This window comes from Pseudopipra pipra, chromosome 22 (genome assembly GCF_036250125.1).
Source record: "Pseudopipra pipra isolate bDixPip1 chromosome 22, bDixPip1.hap1, whole genome shotgun sequence".
NCBI classification, from domain to species: Eukaryota; Metazoa; Chordata; class Aves; order Passeriformes; family Pipridae; genus Pseudopipra; species Pseudopipra pipra.
Genome location: NC_087570.1, coordinates 7439757 through 7461288, shown reverse-complemented (window position 1 = coordinate 7461288; position 21532 = coordinate 7439757).

Here is a 21532-nt window from a genome sequence, read left to right as displayed (position 1 = left end):
GGGGATGGACAGGGAGCTGAACAGCAGCCAGAGTGTGCCCAGGGGGACAAGAGGGCCAATGGCTGGTGGCCTGGCTGAGGAAGAGTGTGTCAGCAGGAGCAGGGAAGGGATTGTTGGGCTGGACTGAGCGCTGTTGAGGCCACTCCTGGAGTGCTGTGTCCAGCTCTGGGCCCTCAGCTCAGGAAGGACATGGAGGGGCTGGAGCAGGGCCAGGGAAGAGCAGCGAGGCTGGGGAAGGGACTGGAGCACAAGTGCTGTGAGGAGAGGCTGAGGGAGCTGGGAGTGTTGAGGCTGGAGAAGAGGAGGCTCAGGGGAGACCTCCTCACTCTCTGCAAGTCCCTGACAGGAGGGGGGAGCCGGGGGGGGGGGGGTCGGGCTCTGCTCCCAGGAAGCAGCAGTAGGACAAGAGGGCTGGGTCTTCAGCTGTGCCAGGGGAGGTTTGGGTTGGATATTAGGGAGGAATTTTTTCCATGGAGAGTGCTCAGCCATTGGAATGCCCAGGGAAGTTTGGAGTCCCCGTCCCTGGAGGTGTTGAAGGTGAGAGTGGATGTGGCATCAGTGCCATGGGCTGGGAACCACGGTGGGGTTGGATCCAGGGTTGGGCTGGATGACCTTGGAGGTCTTTTCCAACCAGGTTCTATTCTGTGATAAACATCATCTTTTTAAAGTCAGGACAGAGCAGGTTTGGGATTCAGCCCTTTCCACCTGTCCAAACCTGGGAATTCAGTGATTTTTATTCACTAGATGGATAATTCTCACATGGGAGAGGTGGGATCCTTGTGGCCCTTGGTCCTCAGCAGCCACCTCTCCACCCCTGCACGATGGGTCTTCCCTTAGAGCCCAAGAATGAGCCAATCCCAAAGCAAAATGAGCCTCCCAAGCCCAGCTTTTATTGCATCCCACCCTCCAAGCTCGACCTCCCAGGTGCCAGGGGGGTTTTCCTCACCTGGGAGCTCCGAGTTGACATTTCCCTGTCATGGAAAAGCCGGAGAGCGACGGATCCTCCCTGGGAAAACACAAAAACAAACCGAAGAATTAGAGGCTGTCGTGCAGATCATATTTTACATGTTTTGTGTTCAGATAAACAGGGATTTTTGGCTCCCTGCCGAGGTTGGGGAAAGCTTTTATCTCCCGAGAAACACCAGGGACTGGGTGAACTTTAAAACCAAGGATCATTTCCACCTCCCTCCTCCCTGGTGTTTCTTCCTTTGTAACAAGTTCATTGCTTAAAAACACCATTTTTCCCCAGCTCTTCTTTCCTCCCCTCCTCCTCCCCCCCCCCAATTCCTCATGCTAATTTATGGAAATCAAATGGTGCCTGTTCCCAGCCAGGGATAATAAAGGAGAGGTATTAAAAGAGGGAGGAAACACAGCAAAGGGGGTCTGGAAATATTAATTGTTCTGGAAGGAGAAGGCGGTTTATTTTCTCGTTCAAGGGAAGGTTGGGTTTAATTAAATTTGCTTCTTCTCTGCTTTTAAACGAGCTCCAAGACTCTGCTGTTGGGGAGGGGGAGATGCTCCGATGGGCCCTCGTTTCCCAGGAATGCACAGGAAAAGGGATCGGATCCTTGGCCAGATCCTGCTCTGGTCAATCACATCAGAGCCTGGCTGATGGGAAGGGGGCCAAACTAGGAGCATATTCCTTGAAATCCCATTTTTTCTGGGAAACTCAAGCATCATCCACACTTAAGCTTCATATTTCCCAGCACGGAAATGTCAGGAATGCTCCAGGATGCTCCAGGACGCAAACATGGCCAAGGACCTCTCAGAAAGGAGCACAGAGCCAAATCCAGCCAGGAACTGGAGACAAAGCTCCTTTGCCAGCAAATCTGGAGAGATGAATCCCAGGAAAAGCTGGAGATGCTCTGGAGAGCCCAGTTGCTGCATTCCCACTCGATCCAGCCCCAGCAGCAGAGAGGATGCTCCCTCCCCCCTCATCCGAGCCCTGGGTTGGGGAGGGTTTTATCCCTTTTATTCCCTTCCAGGTAATTCAATCCAGGCCGGTTGTGCCAGGAGCCGTTTCCCCCCCTCCGATAACATCTCGGATCGTTCAATTCTCATTGCTCCAATAATCCAGATCTAATTTGCCGGGAGCCGGCGCCGACTCCTTGGGCACTTCATTAGGGAGCGTGAGCAGCATGTCATTATCCAGCCCTGCAAGATTCCCTTTGGAAAACCCAGAGCGGAATTTGCGATCCAGGCGATCCCTGGGTTTGGCCAGTTCGGCCCCTGGGGTTTGGGATCTGGATCCCTGAATTTGGCCAAGTGGATTTTCGATTGCAGGGGGTGCCAAGTTTTACCCAAACCTGGATTTATCCTTTGTGATCCCCCAGTTCGGGCCCATTTCAGCTTTTCCCAATTGATCCAAAAATTACCACACTTTCATCGGGATCGGTTTTACTTCTGGAAGCTTTATGTGTTCATCCAGACCCAGCAATTATTTCTGGGAATACACATTCCCACAGGCCAAGGGACCCCGTTCATAACCCATGTGCAGCTCTTCCCTCCCAGTCTACTCCAACCCAGCTCCATCGTGGACAAAAAAGGCTGAAAATCATTATTATAAACATTTTCCTTCAGGAAAAGCTCAACTTTAGGGGTTGTTTTTTTGAGTAGAAAACCAGGATATGGGGAAATCTTAAAGGAGGAGCTGCCTGGATTTGGGAGCATCAGGAAGGATAGAAAGAAATATATGAAATATGGGGCTTTGGGGAGAAAATGAGGGCAGGTTATTCTGTAGATAATCAAATTAAAGAGGATCCAAGACACACCGTGGATGCAGCCGAGTTAAGGGACGAGCAGTGGGGTTGGATAAACCCCCAGCTCTGGATCCTACAGCATCACTCTGAGGGAGAAGGGAAAGACAAGGCAAGGAGAAAGGGAGATGCAGGGATGGAGGGAGGGGGATGAGCACGAGCTGCAGTTATTTATAGGAGCTGGGTTTGTGCGGGAGGAGAGCGAGCGGTGCCAAAAAGGGATGGTAAAAATAATCCCGGAGACAGGTGCTGCTGCCTCGGGAAGGAGGCCCAGTGCCAGCCTGGGGGAAGCAAAAGGGAAGACAAAAAGGGAGAAAAAGGCTGAAAATAAGGAAATTAGGAGCTATTTGTGTTTCTCTGCGTCGTCTCTCACCTGTGAGAGGAGAGACTCTGTCCTTGGCAGCACTGGGATCCAGGGACGGCTCTGGGGCAGGTTTGGGGGAACCAGGAGCTCCCCAAAACCCAGGGAAGGGCCCTGCAAAGGATTAGACACAAGGCACAACTGCTGAGCAATTCCCAAGGGAAGGGCAGGGAAAATAACCCTCTGGATCTGCCCGGGAATCCCTGCCCACTTTGCCCCATGGATAGAAACCTGTGTCCTGAGAACCCTTTTCCACAGCCAAGCTTCTGCCAGAAATTATGTTATTAATTAAAAACATAATTAACTCAGCCTGAAAAGATCTTATCCTCACCTTGGGGGTGGAAAAAGTCACCTTATTTTAAGGAAAAGACCTATTTCGCTGTACTTCTGCCCTCAGGAGCCCTTCTGGAGACCTCTGTGCTGCAGGTTGGACACGGGGAAGGGACAATCCCGGAGCCACGTCGGTCCTTCCGCATCCTCATGGATGCAGCTGGCACCAGGCTGGCTCTCGATGTTACAGATAGATATAAAAATATAGAACATATAAAAATATAAACATAAAAATAGGGAGAGGCAGCAGAAACGGGGGAGGACATTAATCACATCTCCGGGGCCGGGGGAGGCGGGATGAGCTCCGGCTCCTCTCGGATAATCAAGGCGAGCGCCAGCAGCGAAGTGGCATCTCCACGGCCTGTTATCCCCTCCCCTCCCTCCCCTTCCCTTGTTTTCCCTGCACAAATCCATCTCCTCACCCTCTTTTCGGAGCAGCTTTCATCAACTTGTCACCCAGAGACAACAAGTTGGGCTGTGAGTGAGAGAGGAAAAAATCACGGGGAAAAAGAGGGGGAAAATGTAACAATGCTCTGAACCCACTCAGAAGTTGATTCTCTATCCCAGTAACGTGAAATCCGGGAATATATTCCTAAACCGGCTGTGTTTTTGGCAGGGGAATCTGACAGTGGCACCCAAGGGAGCAAAGGCAGGAGGATCCCGTTCATGATCCATGTGCAGCTCTTCCCTCCCAGTCCACTCCAACCCAGCTCCACCTTGCACATAACGGGCTGGAAAATCCTCAAGGAAAATCTCAACTGTAGGGGTTTTTTTGAGAGGAAAACCACACAGTCCCACGGGTTGGGGGAAATCTTCAGGGACGAACTTCCTGTATTTGGGAGCATCAGGAAAAATAGAAAGAAACACATGAACTATGGGGATTTGGTGGGTTATTCGGCAGATAATCCCATTAAAGAGCATCCAACACATTCCAAGAGCAGTCATGGAACTGTTTAGGTTGGAAAAGCCCTCTGAGATCAGGGTCCAGCCATTACCCAGCACCATTCACCACCCAACCCTGGCCCCAAGTGCCACATCCACACGTTTTCTGAGCACTTCCAGGGGCAATGACTCCATTGCTTCCATGGAAAAAGGAGAAGCAAGCAGGGAGATGGGAGCCTGCAAGACACAACAGGCCAGGCTTTCACGGGAAAGACAAAGCCAAGCCGGGCTTTAGCCCGTGCTGGGCTGGATTTATTTTATTTGCCAAGCCGGGGAAACCCAGACTTTTATTGCTTTCCTTCGCCTTTGCCCGTTTTCCTGCGCCTGGCGAAGGCAGAAGGACGAGGCCGGGAGGGCTCTCCCGAGCACAGTCCCGCGTCTGGCTGACAAGGGGAGGACAAATGAGAGCGTTTAGGCGGTAATTAGGCGGTAATGACCTACTTGGAGGTGTCCCCGCGCAGGGAAGGAGCGGAGCCGGGGCCGGGCGCGGTTCTCCGGGTGCGCAGCAATTTGTCAGGTTATTGCTGCTCCCGGGAACCGGCGCCGGGCTCATTAACCCCATTAGGGACTCGTGCCTCTCGCACATCCTCCGCTCTAAATAAAAAGCCTTTTCATTCCCTCCATTTCTCCCGACTGCCGCTCCCTGGGCTCCTCTGGTGTCTCCCGGCAAAGCCAAGGGGCGGCTCCGGGGGTGCTCGAGGGTCTTTGTGGAGCCAACGGGAGGAAAAAGGGGGGTTAGCTCCAAATTTCCAGCTTTTGGGGACTTTGCAGGGCCAACGTGTAAAAACAAAAGGGGGGGTTAATCCCAAATTTCCAGCTCTTTGAGGCTTTTCTTCGTGTCTGGTGAACGCACCCACCCCCCCCAGAGAGCCTTTTGCAATATTGAAGCCTCTTCCCACCCCTATATATAGAATTTATTTATAGACTGAAGGAATTGATTGTACTTTTGGGGGGGAAAACCACATCTTTGTCCAAGTTTCATATTTATAAACTGCCAAGCTCATGTGATTTTAATGAGGGTTTTGGCACGTGGGCTGGGCTGGAGCAAAACCACAGGATGTCTCCTCCTCAGATCCCTCTCTGCCAGGGATGGAGCTCACCTGGCTCCAAGAGACCCCCAGATCCAACTGGACATGTTCAACAGGGTCCTGGATGCTCAGGAGGGGGTTGGATGGGATCCCACCCTCCTGTGGAGGAGCTGGAGACTCCTCCTGAAATTCTGAGAGAGGTTTCTGCAATCCTGGCGTGGTTTTTGGCAGGGAAGGCTGCAAAGACAAACCCCCACGCTGTGACAGAACAAACCTTTCCAAGCCTGGCACCAACAGTTTGCCTTCTGCTCTGAATCCAGGCTCAAGCTTTTCCTTCCTTCCCGTTGACTTGCTCCTCACAGATGCCAGCGGGACGTTCTCCAAGGGGGAAGGGGAGAAGATCTTCCACGAATTGACTTTTTGGGGCATCCTGGCATCCAAGCAAAAGAGAAATTCAAGGTGAGCTTCACCTTCCCAGCCCAAGATGTGTTTTAGGGAATCACACCTCGGCCGGGACCTTCGCGCTCTCCGGAGTCAACCGGGAAACGGCGAAGGGGGAGCAGGGAGGCAAAGGAACAGGGCAGGAACCCAAGGGAGCAGCACCCTGAGGCACCTCCTCCTCTTGGGAGGGTGCACAGCCCACTCTGGCACCAACACCACCCCACAGGTACTGAACCCAGCAAAGCACATCCTCCTCCTGCAACGTCCCCTCTCCCAGAGCTCCAGGGAGCGCCAGGGACTGGGATCCCACTGGATTGAGCAGAGTCGGGATGATCAGGACACAGAGCACCCACAGGAGGGCAAGGAGGGTGGGGAAGGGCCTTGATTTGAAGCCGTGGGAGGACACTGAGGGTACTTGGTGTGTTCAGCTGGAGCAGAGGAGGCTGAGGGGAGACCTCAGTGCAGTTCCAATTCCTGGGCAGGGGCAGAGGAGGGGCAGGGACTGAGCTCTGCTCTGGGGGGACCAGGGACAGCAGCCAGGGAATGGCTGGAGATGAGCTCAGATGGTCCCAGCCTGGTGCTGGAAACACCAGGGTTGGGGGTTTGATCCTTGGATGGGCTATTCAATTTAGAGTTGGACTTGATGATCCTTGTGGGTCCCTTCCAGCCCAGAATATTCTGTGATCTGAGATCTCGAGCTGTGTCAGGGCAGGGTCAGGTTGGATCTCAGGGAAAGGTTCTTCCCCCAGAGGCTGGTTGGGCACTGCCCAGGCTCCCCAGGGCAGTGGGCACAGCCCCAAGGCTGCCAGAGCTCCAGGAGGGTTTGGATGATCCTCTGGGGCACAGGGGGTGACTCTGGGAATGGTCCCATGTGGGTTTGGATGATCCTCTGGGGCACAGGGGGTGACTCTGGGAATGGTCCCATGTGGGGCTGAGGGTTGGACTGAGGATCCCTGTGGGGCCCTTCCATCCTGGCACACTCCGTGACCCTCGATCCACACTCCCGTTCTCCTGGGCTGGGATCATCTCCAGTGTCTCATCCTCCCTCTCTCCCAGGCTGGGATCATCTCCAGTGTCTCATCCTCCCTCTCTCCCAGGCTGGGATCATCTCCAGTGTCTCATCCTCCCTCTCTCCTGGGCTGGGATCATCTCCAGTGTCTCATCCTCCCTCTCTCCTGGGCTGGGATCATCTCTGATGTCTCATCCTCCCTCTCTCCTGGGCTGGGATCATCTCTGGTGTCTCATCCTCCCTCTCTCCCAGGCTGGGATCATCTCCAGTGTCTCATCCTCCCTCTCTCCCAGGCTGGGATCATCTCCAGTGTCTCATCCTCCCTCTCTCCCAGGCTGGGATCATCTCTGGTGTCTCATCCTCCCTCTCTCCCAGGCTGGGATCATCTCCAGTGTCTCATCCTCCCTCTCTCCCAGGCTGGGATCATCTCTGATGTCTCATCCTCCCTCTCTCCCAGGCTGGGATCATCTCTGGTGTCTCATCCTCCCTCTCTCCCAGGCTGGGATCATCTCCAGTGTCTCATCACGGCGTTAACTCTCCGTGAGCCCCGTTCCAGCCCCGAGCCCCGATGGGATCCACACTCGGCCTGTCAGGAGGCCTCACATCAGCAGGAAGGGCGTGAATAATTCCCGGGAGCTGCTGCTGAGCGAGGAGACAGCCACGGAAACCGGGATCCCACGGAGACACACGGCATGGGGGGGCTGGAGAGAGCACAGGCAGAGAAAAGAGATAAATATAGAATAAATTCATTAAATGAATAATATCTATGCCAAATAATATCTAATAAAGGAGGGTTGGGGATAAATAAATAGGTAAAAATATGAATAGACAAAAGTATATAATAAATAAATATGTTTCATTAAAATGTATTTTATGGGCTAAATAAATAGATAATGAAAATAGGAAATAATGAAAATAGGAAATAATAAAAATAAATTATAAGAATAATAAAATAGTAAAAATGACAAAATAGTGATAAAGCAAATAAAATGCTTATAAAGAAATTATTATAAATCAAAATAAATAATTATAATATAAATATAATATAAATAAATGATTACAAAATAAAAATAATAAAAATTCTAAAAATCTAAAAAAATCTTAAAAATCTTAGTGTAAATATATTTTAGAGATATATAAATATAAATAAATGTATAATTAATGTGTGTATATAAAATATATTGTATCATAAATAAAAGGATGGTAAAATAAATATATATATAAGCATACTAAATATATACAATAAGAAATAGACCAAATATATATAATGAAACCTATAACATAAATAAATATAAAATTAATTCCTATAATAAAGCCATAAATCTCTATAATAAAGCAGGTTTGGGCTCAGGGAAGTTCTGGGTCACAGAGGTGGATCCTTGTGCTATTCATGATGCTCCAGGAGGAGCAAAGCTTTGCTTCCCACGAGGAAAACCCTCCTATTTTTGTAGGATGAGGAACATCACGAGGGTGATTTGGAAAAAAACAGCCCAAAAACCCCCAAGCAGGGGTTGCTGCAGAGAGGAGAGACCCAGCCCAGGATGGGGCAGCACCAGCCTGGGACCAAACCCACCAACCCAGGACGTTGCACCCCAAATGTTTCCTCTCCCCAGAGTCCTTTAAACCCCCCAGGGCAGAGCAGGGAGAGCAAAGAGCCTGAAAATCCCCCCCAGGAGAGGGTGGGAAAGGGCCTCCAACGGGGCCTTGTTTATGCTCCAGAGCTTCCCAGTTCCACCTGGATTTGTTTTCCCTGTTCCTTCAGCACATCCAACCCGGAATGTTTCCTGTCAGGTGTCACCAACGACCTCAGGAGGGGGGTTCTGTCACATCCCACCCACACCCCAAGGGATACTCGGCTCCTCCTGGAGCCTCCAACCCCAGAAGTGGGTTGATCTCCAAATTCTGGAGGATTGTTTCACCCCTCCTTACCTTCCCAGGTGCCAAATAAGAGGTTGAGCAGGAGAGGGAGACAACCAAGGTCACCCAGGAGCCTTTCCAAGGGCTGAACCCCAAATTAGTGCTCTGGAGCTTGGATGCATAAAGGTTTTTTGGGATGCTCGGACTTTGGGGGCAAAACAGGAGCTGGTAGATCATTGTGTTACCAAAAATGATGTGATTGGGTGCCTGGAACACCATAAATAAGGTGGTTTCTGCTCTTTGAGCACCAACAAACCTCCTTTTGCTGGAAAAAGAAAGGATAGGAGATGAAGTTTTGTGGGAAAAATCTGGGTGGAAGAGGATGCCTTGTTGCCATGAGCAGAAATGTCCCCAAACTGGGACACAAATAACGGGGCTGAGTGTGCCACCAGGAGCCTCTGGGTGTTTATCCGGAGCCTTCTGGATAAACCAGGATGTTCATCACTCCCAAGGGGCATCAAAAGGCCATGGACACACCACATCCCAGCCTTTGGGGTTGGGACAACCCCGTTGTCACCCAAAACATCCCTAGAGTTGTCCCAGACCCCCCAGGCGGGCCCAGCCTTGCCCTGAGGACCCAGCTGGGGCTGGAATTCCAGCAGCCGGAGCTCAGCAGCTCCCGGGCGTGTTCCTGCTCCTTCCCCATCTCAATTTCCTCCCATCAGCGGCTCCGCTTTCCAAAGCAAATCATTTGCAGCGACAAAGCTGCTCCATTTGGACAATTTGAGGACATAAAACCGCGCTGCAATCACCGGGAGACGCCTTCAAAGCGGCGCCGCTGTCACTCAATCACCCCCCTCCCTCCACAGAGGCACGAAAAACCTTCATCCAAAACCGCCGACAAAATTGAAGCTGCTCTTCTGTCTCCCAAATCAAAAGGGCTTTTATGGGAACTGAGCCACTGCAGAGCCTGGATCTGAGGGGGTTTCAGATCAGGGGATCATTTGGCTCTGTAGCCAAACTTCTGCTGTGACCAGAAAGGCTAGAAAAAAAATCTTATGGCTTAAAAAGTCCCATAAAAAAATCTTATGGCTTAAAAATCTCCATAAAAAAATCTTATGGCTTAAAAACCCCCATAAACCCATTTTTTTCCCCCTCCTGACCACATGCCACGGGTTCCCAACTCTCATGCTCCCAGGCTGGTTGTGGAAAACCTTGGGAAGGGAGGACCCTGGGGGATGGGAGGACCAGGCACGCAGGTGTAGAACAGGCTGCGAGCAAAGCCAGTCACAATCTATTTAATCTCCTTTTTTTATGTATGAAAAATTATGTTAAGCTCAAATTTGCACAGAATTGGGAACCCTCCACGCTTGTAATTACTTCCTCTAATGTGCTGTTTGACAGCTCTCCTGATTACTGGAGTTCTTGGGCTCCCGGCATCTCATCAGCGCTCCAGTGGCTCAGGGAAGAGAAATACCCATTTCTCCCCCTTGTGATTGCACAGGAAAACTTGGGAATCCAACCAAAACCTGGCAGACAAACAGGGAGACCCTCCACGTGCTGGGAGTGCTCCTGGTTGTCTCCCAGCCCCGGTAATTCCCACCGAGCTGCTGCTGAACCGGTGACTCCATGGAACAGCACATCCAGAGGGAGAGTTCAGTTCTTCCCCCTCTAACCAGATCAGGGAAAGCAGAAATCCATGCCAGGAATCCCAGCTGGAGTTCACCAGGGCCAGTGAGCGGCAGTGAAGGATCCACTCCAGGTTTGGAACGGGATATTTAAGGTTAAGGACTGAAATCCCATCCCCTGAGAAACCCGAGAGGAGCTTTGGGGGACACTCCACGGGGCACCAAAAGCCACTTCCAGAGCCTGCCCAGGCCTCAGTTCCTCCATCCAACGGACACAAGACCAAGACATGGTGTCCACACTTGGGTCCAACCTCTCTAAACCCTTTCATTCCTTATTCCATCTTTCCATCCCAATGGACACGAGACCAAAGCTCTGCATCCACCACTCAGGTTCAACATCCCCAAACCCTTTCATTCCTTATTCCATCTTTCCATTCACATGGACACAAGACCTGCATTCACTATTTGGGTTCACCACCCCCAAACCCTCGAATTCCTTCCTCCTTTACCCTCCCCGGGGGGTCCAGAGAGGTGCAGCACTGTGGAAACACCCTTCTTCCACCTTTTCCCAAACTCAATGATCTTGGAGGTCTTTTCCAACCTCAATAATTCAACGATACGGCCCCAGCAGGACCCTCAACGGCTTCGTCTGCTGCAATTCCCATTTTCCAGCGCCAGGCACGTGCAAACTTCCAGATAAAGACATTTCCCTCTTTCAAAGTCTCCTTGTCTGCACTTTCCCTGCTGATAATGAAAATGTATTTACATGGGTGGATTTTAATTTAATGAAACGACGCTTCCTTCCCCCCCCCTTCAAAGCCTGATCCGTGCATTTATTTCCTGCCATTGCCTGGAAATGAGCGATTCAGCCCCGGGCTTGAGGACATTTGTATAAAACACTTCAACTGGAGGTTGGGAGGGGCAAAAAAAAAGAGATGGAAAATAATGGAGGATTGCAGGGATGTGGCGGGAGCCAGGGATGCTCCCGGTCAAGGAGGAGCTGGGAGAGTCTGGCTGTAAATTCACTCCACCTGGGTCTAAATATACCTGTGCTGAGCCAGCAGAGCCTTCCAGGGAAATGGGAGAGCAGGGAGGGGAGAGAAGGGCAGAGGGTGGAAATGGGATAAACAGGATGGAAAGGGGTCCGGCAGCGATTCCGACGCCCTTTCCCGGCACCTCCCAACGCCAGGGGTTGATATGACGATGAGAAATGAGGGAAAATATGGGAAAAAACCCATTCTGTAATTCAAATTTGCCTAAGGAGCTTCGGTGGGTGGAGCAGATGGAAAATGCTCTGGGCACTGGAGGCTGAAGGTGCCCCAGCACAATAAAATCCCGTCTGTCCCTGAGGATCCACACCCACCCTCCTGCGCAGCCGGAATTTGGGGTCTGCAGCACCCCCGGGGAGCTCCACCAGCCCCATCCCACCCCGTCCCAGGGCTCAGAAGAAGGAAAGTTGCCCCCAAAGCCGAGCTGGGCCGGGCTGGGCTGGGATCAGCAAAGGACGAGATGGAAACAGGAGGATCATCCTCCAGCAACCCAGGTTTATCCCAACACATCCCCCCTAAGCCGGGATTTGTGGTTTGGATGCACCTGGGGGCAGGTCCCCAGTTTGCCCAGTTCCTCCTGCTGCTCCATTCCCCAATTTCGCGGCTGTTCTAGGGAAAACCGAGCCCGATTTCGCTCCAGCGCTGACCGAGCCCATCACGGGAACGCCTCCATTAGCGAGCTCACAACTCCCTCCAAACGATCCCATTAATTACTCTTCCTGGCCACTTAGAGAAGCTTTTTTGCTGCAAACCCCACACCATTATGTCCCTTCCCATTTACCTCCGCGCTCATTAGCATAATGAATTAAGCTTTTAGCCACGGCTCTAAATGGCCCGACTGGTCCCTCTCCGTCTATTCCCCGGGATGTTTTGCCTTTAAGAGGTACCTAAATCCGCAGAAAATGCAGCATTTTCCTCTTTTCCAGCCCGAGTCAAGCTTTTAGTTAAAAAACTGAAGGTTACATGGAATCTTTATTCACTTGCTTAGGGAAAAATCCGGCTTTGCTCACCCAACATTGGTGTTTCTACCCCAAGAAGTGGGGCCAAAAAGGCTGATTTTAATCGTTTCCCCCCAAATCTGGGTGTTTTGCAAGCACTGCTGGTGCAGTGCAGCACTGGGCTGAGCTCTGGGAGCAGCCTGGGATGTGATGCAACCTTGGGGAACGGGCACGGAGCAGCACTTCCCACCTCCCAGATGAGTGTCCTAATTACTGGCCCTGCTAATTAAACTCCTGCTTGGGCCACAGGAAGGACGAAGTGGAGCAGAGCCCAAGAACCAGGACATTGGTGTCAGCAGGGGGACCCCAAAAAGCAGGTTGGGACGTCAGCCCTGCCCTCAGGGATGTGTCCCCCATCCCAGAGCTTGGAAAGGCTCCAAACCGGGCTGGGAAATATGGAACAAGTCGAGCAGACGCTGCAAATCCCACCCTGGAGGGACATACAACCCGTGCCAGCCAGGAAAACGCGGGATAAGGTCACAATGCCCTCCTTGAAGGCCAAAAACACCCCTACAAAGCACAAACCCACCTTCATAGAAAACATCCTGTGGAAAAATCATCATTCCCGAGGCTTTGAATGGCTTCAGGAGCATTCCAGGCTCCCCTGGGAGGGGAAGGTGAGGAACTGCAGGATGAGCTCCAGTGTCCTTGTCCCAGACCAGCAGCTCAGCTCCTCCTGGACTGAGCCCACAACCTGGCAAACCAGGGAAAAATGACTTTTCCTCCTAAATTTTGAAGGGAAAACAGACTGAAAAGACCAGAAATAAGAGTCCATGAAGCCTCTCCAGCCCAGGAACCACCACAGCTCCCACCCGCTCCTTACAAGCCACAGGTGATGTCCCACCTGGAGCAAAGAAACTCCTGACCCCCAACTCTGTGTGGCTGCAAAAATTGTGGGGAAACTGCAAACAAATAAGGGGGAATTCGAGAGCTTAAAGGGAAACTCCAAAAATATTGGGGAAGCTGCAAAAATTCAGGGGAAATGAAAAACTTTAAGGGGAAACTGCAAAAAGCAGCTGCTTCTGGCAGGAGGAATTCCCTTTTTTTTGTCCCTTGGAGGAGGATTTTTGGCTCCTGTTGAGATTAAACCCAGGAGTTAAACCCAGCCTAGGCTGAGCTTAACTCCTTGTCCCCCTTTCGAGCTCTTCCCCTGCTACAAAACTCCTCTCCTTTATTGCATTTTAAAAACACTTAAGTTTCAAAGATTTGGACACCCATTGCAGCTGTAAAAGGGACAAATCTGAGTATTATGAGAATCTCAGTCTTCTAAAAACTCTCAGTATTACAAAAATCTCAGTGGGATAAACCCCTCAGTGTTATAAAAAGTGTCATAAAAATTCCATATGCTGAAGAAAAGAGGGAAAAGAGAGAATTTTCTTGCCATAAATGGATTTTTCTCCTCGTGTTTCAACCCTCTTCTTCCTTCACCCCTCAGCAGTGGGAGCCATCCCAAATTTAGGCACTTACTCCCTGCTAATCATGGAATCACCACAGAGATCTTTAAGTGCTTTTCTGGCTGGGTTTGAGGGGGATTTTTTTTGCATTTCTGTGGCTTTTTGGGAATCCCCAGGGGAGGTTTTTGCCTGGTCGGTGTAATGGGAACATTAAAGGTGGGGCAAATAGGGGGGAATTTAAAGGGAGCCGTTAAGAAGGAAAGTCCTTGAAAGAAAGAAATCCAGGGCAGAAATGTTTGAATTCTATCTTGACATATAAATACAGAGTGAAGCCAATGATCCTGGCAGTGGGGGAGGCTCTGAGGGGGGAAGGGAGGGAAAACTGACCTGGTTGGGGGGTGAGGAACCCCCCCAACACCCCAAAATTCATCCCACTGCAGCATCCCAACCCGCCGGGATTTCTGCTGCTCCATCCTGGGGTATCACAGGCTTACAAAGAGAAAAACTCCTTTTTATTGGCAGATTTTCTCTTCCCACCCTTCTCTGCTCAAGTCCTGGTTCTAAATTTACTCAGAAAAGGGTGGGTGGGTGGGGGAAAAGGCCCAGGAGCTGTTCCCAACCTGGAACTCTCACCGAAGGTATTTTTGGGAACTCATGAGCAGGGTAAAGAACCCCAATATTGCCATTTTTGACCCACAAAAGGGTTAATCCGTGTGAGGAAGGGAGAAGGGGGGGGGGGGAAATCAAGGAAAGCCATTTCATCCCATCCCCTCTGGAGGAGAAATGGGGGAAAATAGCCAGTGGGAGCTCCATGACCCCAAGGCACTTCCCAGGATGAGGGGGATTGGGGGCAGGAACAGGGAAGGGCCCGATCCTGGAGGAGCTGCTGGGATCGGGGGCAGGAACAGGGAAGGGCCCGATCCTGGAGGAGCTGCTGGGATTGGGGGCAGGAACAGGGAAGGGCCCGATCCTGGAGGAGCTGCTGAGGTCAGGACTCCACAGGGAACGGGGATTTGGAACCTCTGGAAACACCCCCTTGGGGAAGGGTCATTTTATAAAGATGTGTCAGGCTGGAAACACCAAGGCTGGGTTGTTTAAGGAGGAAAATTGCTGGAATTTGGGGTGTCTGGGGCTTGGAGTGCTGGAATGTGCTCCCACAGGCTGATCCTATTCCCTGAGCAACCCTGGGCATGTCCCTTGGCCTCTGCTCCAGATCCATCTCCAGCTGCTTCCATAAAAATCCTCACTTATTTTACATCCTTTTTCCAGGAGAAGAATCAGAGGCACCAGGTTTTAACCTTTCCTTGGAAAATCCCACCATGTCCAAGCCCACGGAGCAAAATGCTGGGAGAACACAGTGGTGGGAGTGGGATGAGCAGGGAAATAAGGGAAGCCAAGAAAAACCAGGAATTTGGGAGCACTGGCCCCCTCCCTGCTCCTGCTGGTGACACATTATCCAACCCTCCCATGGGGGACACTGATTTTTATGGTGGAACACACTTGTCTCCCTGTTATCGGAATAATTTAATTAACTGGGAGAAATGTAATTAATTTTAATTCTCGGCGATAACTCATTGTTTCATATGATCTCAATAATTATATTTTTAAAATCTTAATGCCCAGTAACTGTCCTATAATGTTCTAATTAAACTCTCATACAGGAAGGGTTTAATTTCAAGCGTCGGGAAATTGTTTCTGGTCCCCAGAGCCAGAGTTGGTGATCCAGGGAGATGGAGGAGGTGGGAAGGGAGGCAGAATCCCAAACCCATCTGCAGCCTTTGAGATACACCTGGATATCCCTTTTCCCTGGGATTTTTGGCTGCCAGCCCCTCCAGGAACGAGGCTCTGTTTAACTTTGCAGGCTGGCAAAGGCTCATTTCCATGTTTGCTGCTGTTCTCATAACTATCTTAAGTACTCCAATGTACAATTTCCATCAAGGAATTACAGGCTGCTGGCAGCCTTTTAGAGCCAGGGAAGGACCCCCCGTGGAACTGTTTGCTTTCTTGGAGTGGGAGCATCTTCAGTGCAGGATTTGTCCTCTAATTACACCATCTGTGCCTTGGGAAGGTGGGACTGCAGCCCTTCCCTGGCTCCGCTTTTTCTCCTCTTTCTCCTCCGTTTTTCTCCTGCCTTGGAGGAAAACTCTGCATTTGCAGGTCTTGGAATCCCCCCAGCCCAGGATTTGGGGGTTCAGACCCCCCAGGTCCCAATGTCCCCCCAGTCCTGGACGTGGATGTTCGGACAGCCCAGGTCCCAGTTCCCCCCCAGCCCAGGATTTGGATGCTCAGATCCCACAGGTCCCAGTGTCCCCCCAAATCCCAGTGTCCCCCCTGCCCAGGATTTGGATGCTTGGACTCCCCAGGACCCAATGTCCCCCCAGCCCAGGACATGGATGCTCAGACCCTGCAGTCCCAATCTCTCTCCAGCCCAGCATTTGGATGCCTGGACCCCCACATCCCAATGTCCTTCTAGCATAGGAACTGGATGCTTGGAGCCCCTAATCCCAATATCCTTCCAGGCCAGGATTTGGACTCTTGGACCCTCCAGGTCCTCACGTCTCCCCAGCCCAGGAACTGGATGCTCAGATCCCCCAGTCCCAAAACCCCTCCAGCTCAGAACTTGGATGCTTGAACCCTCCAGGTCCCACATTCCCCCAGATCCAAACATCCCCCCAGCCCAGGACATGAATGCTTGGAGCCCCCAGGTCCCAATTTCCCCCCACTCCAGGGCTTGGATGCCTGGACCCACCAGCTGGTCCACAAGCCTACCGTGTTGGGACAGTTTAGTGGGAAATACATAAAGGACACACCCAAAACGAGGGGGGGACCCTCCTGCACCAGCTGCCTCCATTCCTCAGGCACATGCCTGGGTCATGATCCCTTTTGCCACAGCAGGACACACCCCAAGCCTACAGAAATGCTCCTCCAAAAGCAGGACCACGCTGTTCCCAAGCTGTGGGGCCAAAATGGGGACAGGAGCAGCAAATTTGGGGGGAGGAGGTGATTGCTGGTGCCAGCTGGACACACACTCCTTCACGAGGCACCTGGCACACGATGATGATCTGCAAAAGGAGGACTTGGGGGGCTTTGCTGCACTTGGAAGAGCCATTGCTCCCAAAAGCATCAATTAAACCCTCGCTGGAGGTGGCAAAAAGCATCTCCAAAAACATCTCCAAACCCATCTCCAAAAACATCTCCAAAACACCTCCCTCCTCCCCCCCACAGCAGCCAAACGCCCTGCCCAGGACGAGACCCCAAATCCCTTCATTTTCCCCCATTATTATGTTCGATTTCTGAACATCCCCCACAGAAAGAGCCTCGGGAAGGGGGAAGACATGAACATTTCTTGCTCCTCCAGCGGTGTTAGAGCCATGAAGCCTCTGCTAAAAATACCTCAGCCTGCTTTGATGAGCGGAGCCGGCGGCTCCGTCATTATCCACTCGCATCTGCCTGGCAGCCAACGGCTCCTGTGCCAGGCAGAGGTGCTAAAAAAAAATAAATAAGGATAATAAAATAAATAAACTCGCCTCATTTGTTTTCCTTGCCAGCCCTGGAGCGCCGGGAGAGCTGCAAAGCACCTGTTTGCTGCTTCCCCTCCTCTCTCGCAGGTGGGGTTGGAAGTTTGGGGAGAGAAAAGGAGCGTGAGGAGGGAGGTGGCTCTGGGTGAAACAGCAGGGATGGGGCTGGGGAAGGGGAAACGCTTCTTGAACCAGGTGGGGGGGTGGGACAGCAGGACCTGGGTGGCTGTGTGAGCTGGGAGAGGCTCGTGGGCACCCCCAGTCCCCATCTCTGCACACTCAGGGAGTCAAAAATCAGACTGGATGGACTAGAGCAACCTCTGGTGTCTCCCCACACGATCCACTGTCCCACATTTCAAACTGAGGGTTATGTCACAGAATCCCAAGATCCCTGAGGTTGGCAAAGCCCTCCCAGCCCATGGATCCCCCCTCTGCCCGATGCCCACCTTGTCCCCAGCCCAGAGCACTCAGTGCCACGGCCAGGCCTTCCTGGGACACCTCCAGGGATGGGACTCCAAACCTCCCTGGGCAGCCCCTGCCAGCGCCTGACCACCCTTTCCATGGAGAAAGTCCTCCTGCTGTCCAACCTGAGCCTCCCCTGGCACAGCTGGAGGCCGTTCCCTCTCCTCCTGTCCCTTGTTCCCTGGGAGCAGAGCCCGACCCCCCCCGGCTCCCCCCTCCTGTCAGGGGGTTGCAGAGCCAGAAGGTCCCCCCTGAGCCTCCTTTTCTCCAGGCTGAGCCCCCCCAGCTCCCTCAGCTGCTCCTGCTGCTCCAGCCCCTTCCCAGCTCCCTTCCCTTCCCTGCACACGCTCCAGCCCCTCAAGGCCCTTCTTTGTGCTGAAACCCTCCTGCAGCAGGACTCTGCCTTGGATTCATTTGGATTTCCCCAGGGACGAGGACCCCACACCCCAGAGGGTTGCTCTGTCTGCCCTCAGGTCTCCTCCACCTTCCCCACCCCTGACCTGTCCAGCAGCCTCAGTTCCACAATTCCTTGTGGAATTTCTCAGTCCCAGAGCAAAACTGGACGTTGATAGAAGAGGATTCCACCTCAAGGGTGATTTTGGGTGGATCCTCCAGGGTGGTCACCTCAAGGAGGTGGCTGAGGACCAGAAATTAGTTCCCCCTAAACCATCCCAGAGGCTCGTCACAGACAGGCAGCAATTAGCACCACAAGTAGTCTCACCCTAATTAGTGTCATTTACTTAAAACACTTGACCTTGAGGAGGTTTTGCATCGATCTCAGCTCAGGCAGCAGAGGGTTTGACGGCAGCAACATCTCCCACGGGGGTGTAAAATCCCCATTTTGCCCCCAACCCAATGGAACCACCTGGAGCTACGAGAGTTGGGGCTCCAGATTAATTAGGGGGGTTGATTTGCTGGGAGAACGGGAGGACACTGGGAGCAGGTGGCTGCTGGCTGGACACCAGCCTTGGGAAAGGGTCTGGAGCCTTAATTACTCCTTTTCCTTCCCCTCCCTGGACCTGGAGGTGTTTCAGTGTCCCCGTTGCTGGTGGAGGGGATTGATCGATTGCCCTCCTTTGGCATCTGGACATCCTGATTAATGGAGAACTAACCAGTGGCTCCCAACCCTCGGGAATTCATCACTTAAATGCAGGAATTACTCAATAAGCTCTTCCAACCCTCAATAAACCAAGCCATTAAAAATTAATCACTTGACATTCCCGCTGTGCAAACGGAGCTAATAAGACTGGGGTGGGGAGTGGAGAGGGGGGAATGGTCCCACAGTGCCTTTGGTTCCCGTTTTTGCCCTAAACCCACCAAAAAGCCCAGAACAGACCCATCTTTTCCTGCCACGTCACAGACTCGACGGAGCCAGGGACCGGCAGCTCGACGCCGCTCCATCGGCTCCATCTCCCCCAGGAGAAGGGAGAGGGGTTTTATTTTCAATCCCTTTCCTCCCATAATCCATCTGACACTAATCAGGGTTCCAGCCCCCTGGGAATCAGTGATTAATGATGTTAAATATAGCAGGAGCTTGCCAGGGTAAAATTAGTCGCCATGCATAAAACATCAGAGCTCCTCACAGACGCCACTCGCACCCACGGACTGATGGTCCCTGGCCCGGCCCTGAAATCATGGATGGACCAGCCCTGAAATCATGGATGGACCCCCCAACCTTTTCCAGCCACACGGCCCCGCTGCTGGAGCCGGGAAGAGCCCGGGCTGGAGCTCCAGTGAGGACACAACGGCCGGAATTAGTGCCCCAGGATGGGGCCGAGGGTGGAGCTGCACGGCCTGGAGGCCAAGGGGGTGGTGGGGAGAGGATCCCTCACTCAGGGCAGCACTGCTGGGGGTCTCTGACTGCTCCTGGCCCAGGACGGGGCAGTTGGGGTCAGAATCCTCTGGGTTGGCCCTGCCCAAGGCTGGATCCATGGATCCAACATTCCCAGGGTCAGCATCCTCTGGGTTGGCTCTGCCCAAGGCTGGATCCATGGATCCAACATTCCCAGGGTCAGCATCCTCTGGGTTGGCTCTGCCCAAGGCTGGATCCATGGATCCAACATTCCCAGGGTCAGCATCCTCAGGGTTGGCTCTGCCCAAGGCTGGATCCATGGATCCAACATTGCCGGGGTCAGCATCGCTTTGGGTTGGCCCTGCCCAAGGATGGATCCATGGATCCAACATTCCCAGGGTCAGCATCCTCTGGGTTGGCCCTGCCTGGGGATGGATCTGTGGATCCAACATTCCCAAGGCTCGGGATGAGGGTTTGCTGCAGCCCCTGCTCCTGTCCCATGAGGGGTGGTCGGGGTCAGCAGCATGCTGGGTTGGCTTTGCCCGAAGGATCAGAGATCCAGGGATGAGGTTTGTGCATCCCATGGTCCCTCATCCCAAGGGATGGCCGGGATCAGCACCACTGTGTGTTTGCTGTGGGGTCACCACTGGCACAGGTTGGCTTTGCCCACTGATCTGCTCATAGATCCAACACTCCCAAGGCTTGGGATGAGGGTTTGCTGCAGCACATGGCCCCGTATCCCAGTGAGCTGGTTGGGACAAGCATCATTACAGGTTTCCATCACTACGGGTTTGCCACGGGGTCAAACCCTTATGGGTTGACTTTGCCCAGCAGCGTGTCCACAGGTCCAACATTCCCAAGGCTTGGGATGAGGGTTTGCTGCAGCACCTGGCCCTGCAGCCCGAGAGGATGGCTGGGATCAGAATTGTTATGGGTTTGTTATGGGACCACCATCATCATGGGGCGGCTTTGCCCAGCAGCACTGGTCATGGATCCAACATTCCAAAGGTTTGGGATGAGGGTTTGCTGCAGCACATGACTCTGTATCCCGATGGGATGGTTTCCATCAGATTTGTGATGGGTTTTCCATGGGACCCAAAGGGGTACTGGGGATCACCATCACTGTGGGTTTGCCAGGGGGTCACTGTGGTTCCGGGGTGGATTTTCCCATCCGTGTGTGTCCATTGTTCCACCTCCCCCCAGCATGGCCAGAGCTGTTCACTCAGCACAGTTCCCAAAAATCCCCCCAAACCCACAGCTCGGCCTTGCAGCTCCCCCCATCTCCCCCACCCTCTCCCCCCCGGGCACTCAGGAACTCCAGGAGAGCCCCCAAGGAGCCCAAATCCGGGGGGGAGGAAGGGGGAACACGAAGCCATCAGCACCGGGAATCAGCTCCTCCAAAAGCAGCAGAGAACCCAAATCTGCTGGAATTGATCCCGTTCTGTTGGAAAGGGAGGGACATGGAGCAGCTGGAAAGGGCTGGCAGAGGTGGGAGCAGAGGGATGAGCCTTGGTGAGGGTTTAGCTGGGACAGGCACCAGCCCTAGAACCAGTTTCAAGGGGGGAAAGAGCGGCAAGAGGACACCGGCCTGGAGGGACAGAATTCCAGAACATCCCATTCCATGGCCCTTCAGCTTCAGAAATGAGCCAAGAACAGCCCCAGAGGCCCCAAGAGCAGATTGTCACCCCCCTGGTGTCCCTGCAGCCCCTGCAGAGCCCGAGCCAGGGCCAAGGGGTAGGATGGGAGTACCCAGGTGTGTCCTGCCCTGTGGAGCCGTGCCAGGATCGTGTCTGAGGAATCCTTCCAGAGAGGGATTTTGGGGCAGGAAAGCCTTTTTCAGCAAGTCTAAGGGGCTGAGGTTGGATTCCAGAACCTGCCAGCAGACACCCCTCCAAACCATTACAAACCAATTAAACGGCTGTGGGGCAGCTGGTGCCTCCCCCCTCCCTTGGGCTGGCAGCAAGACT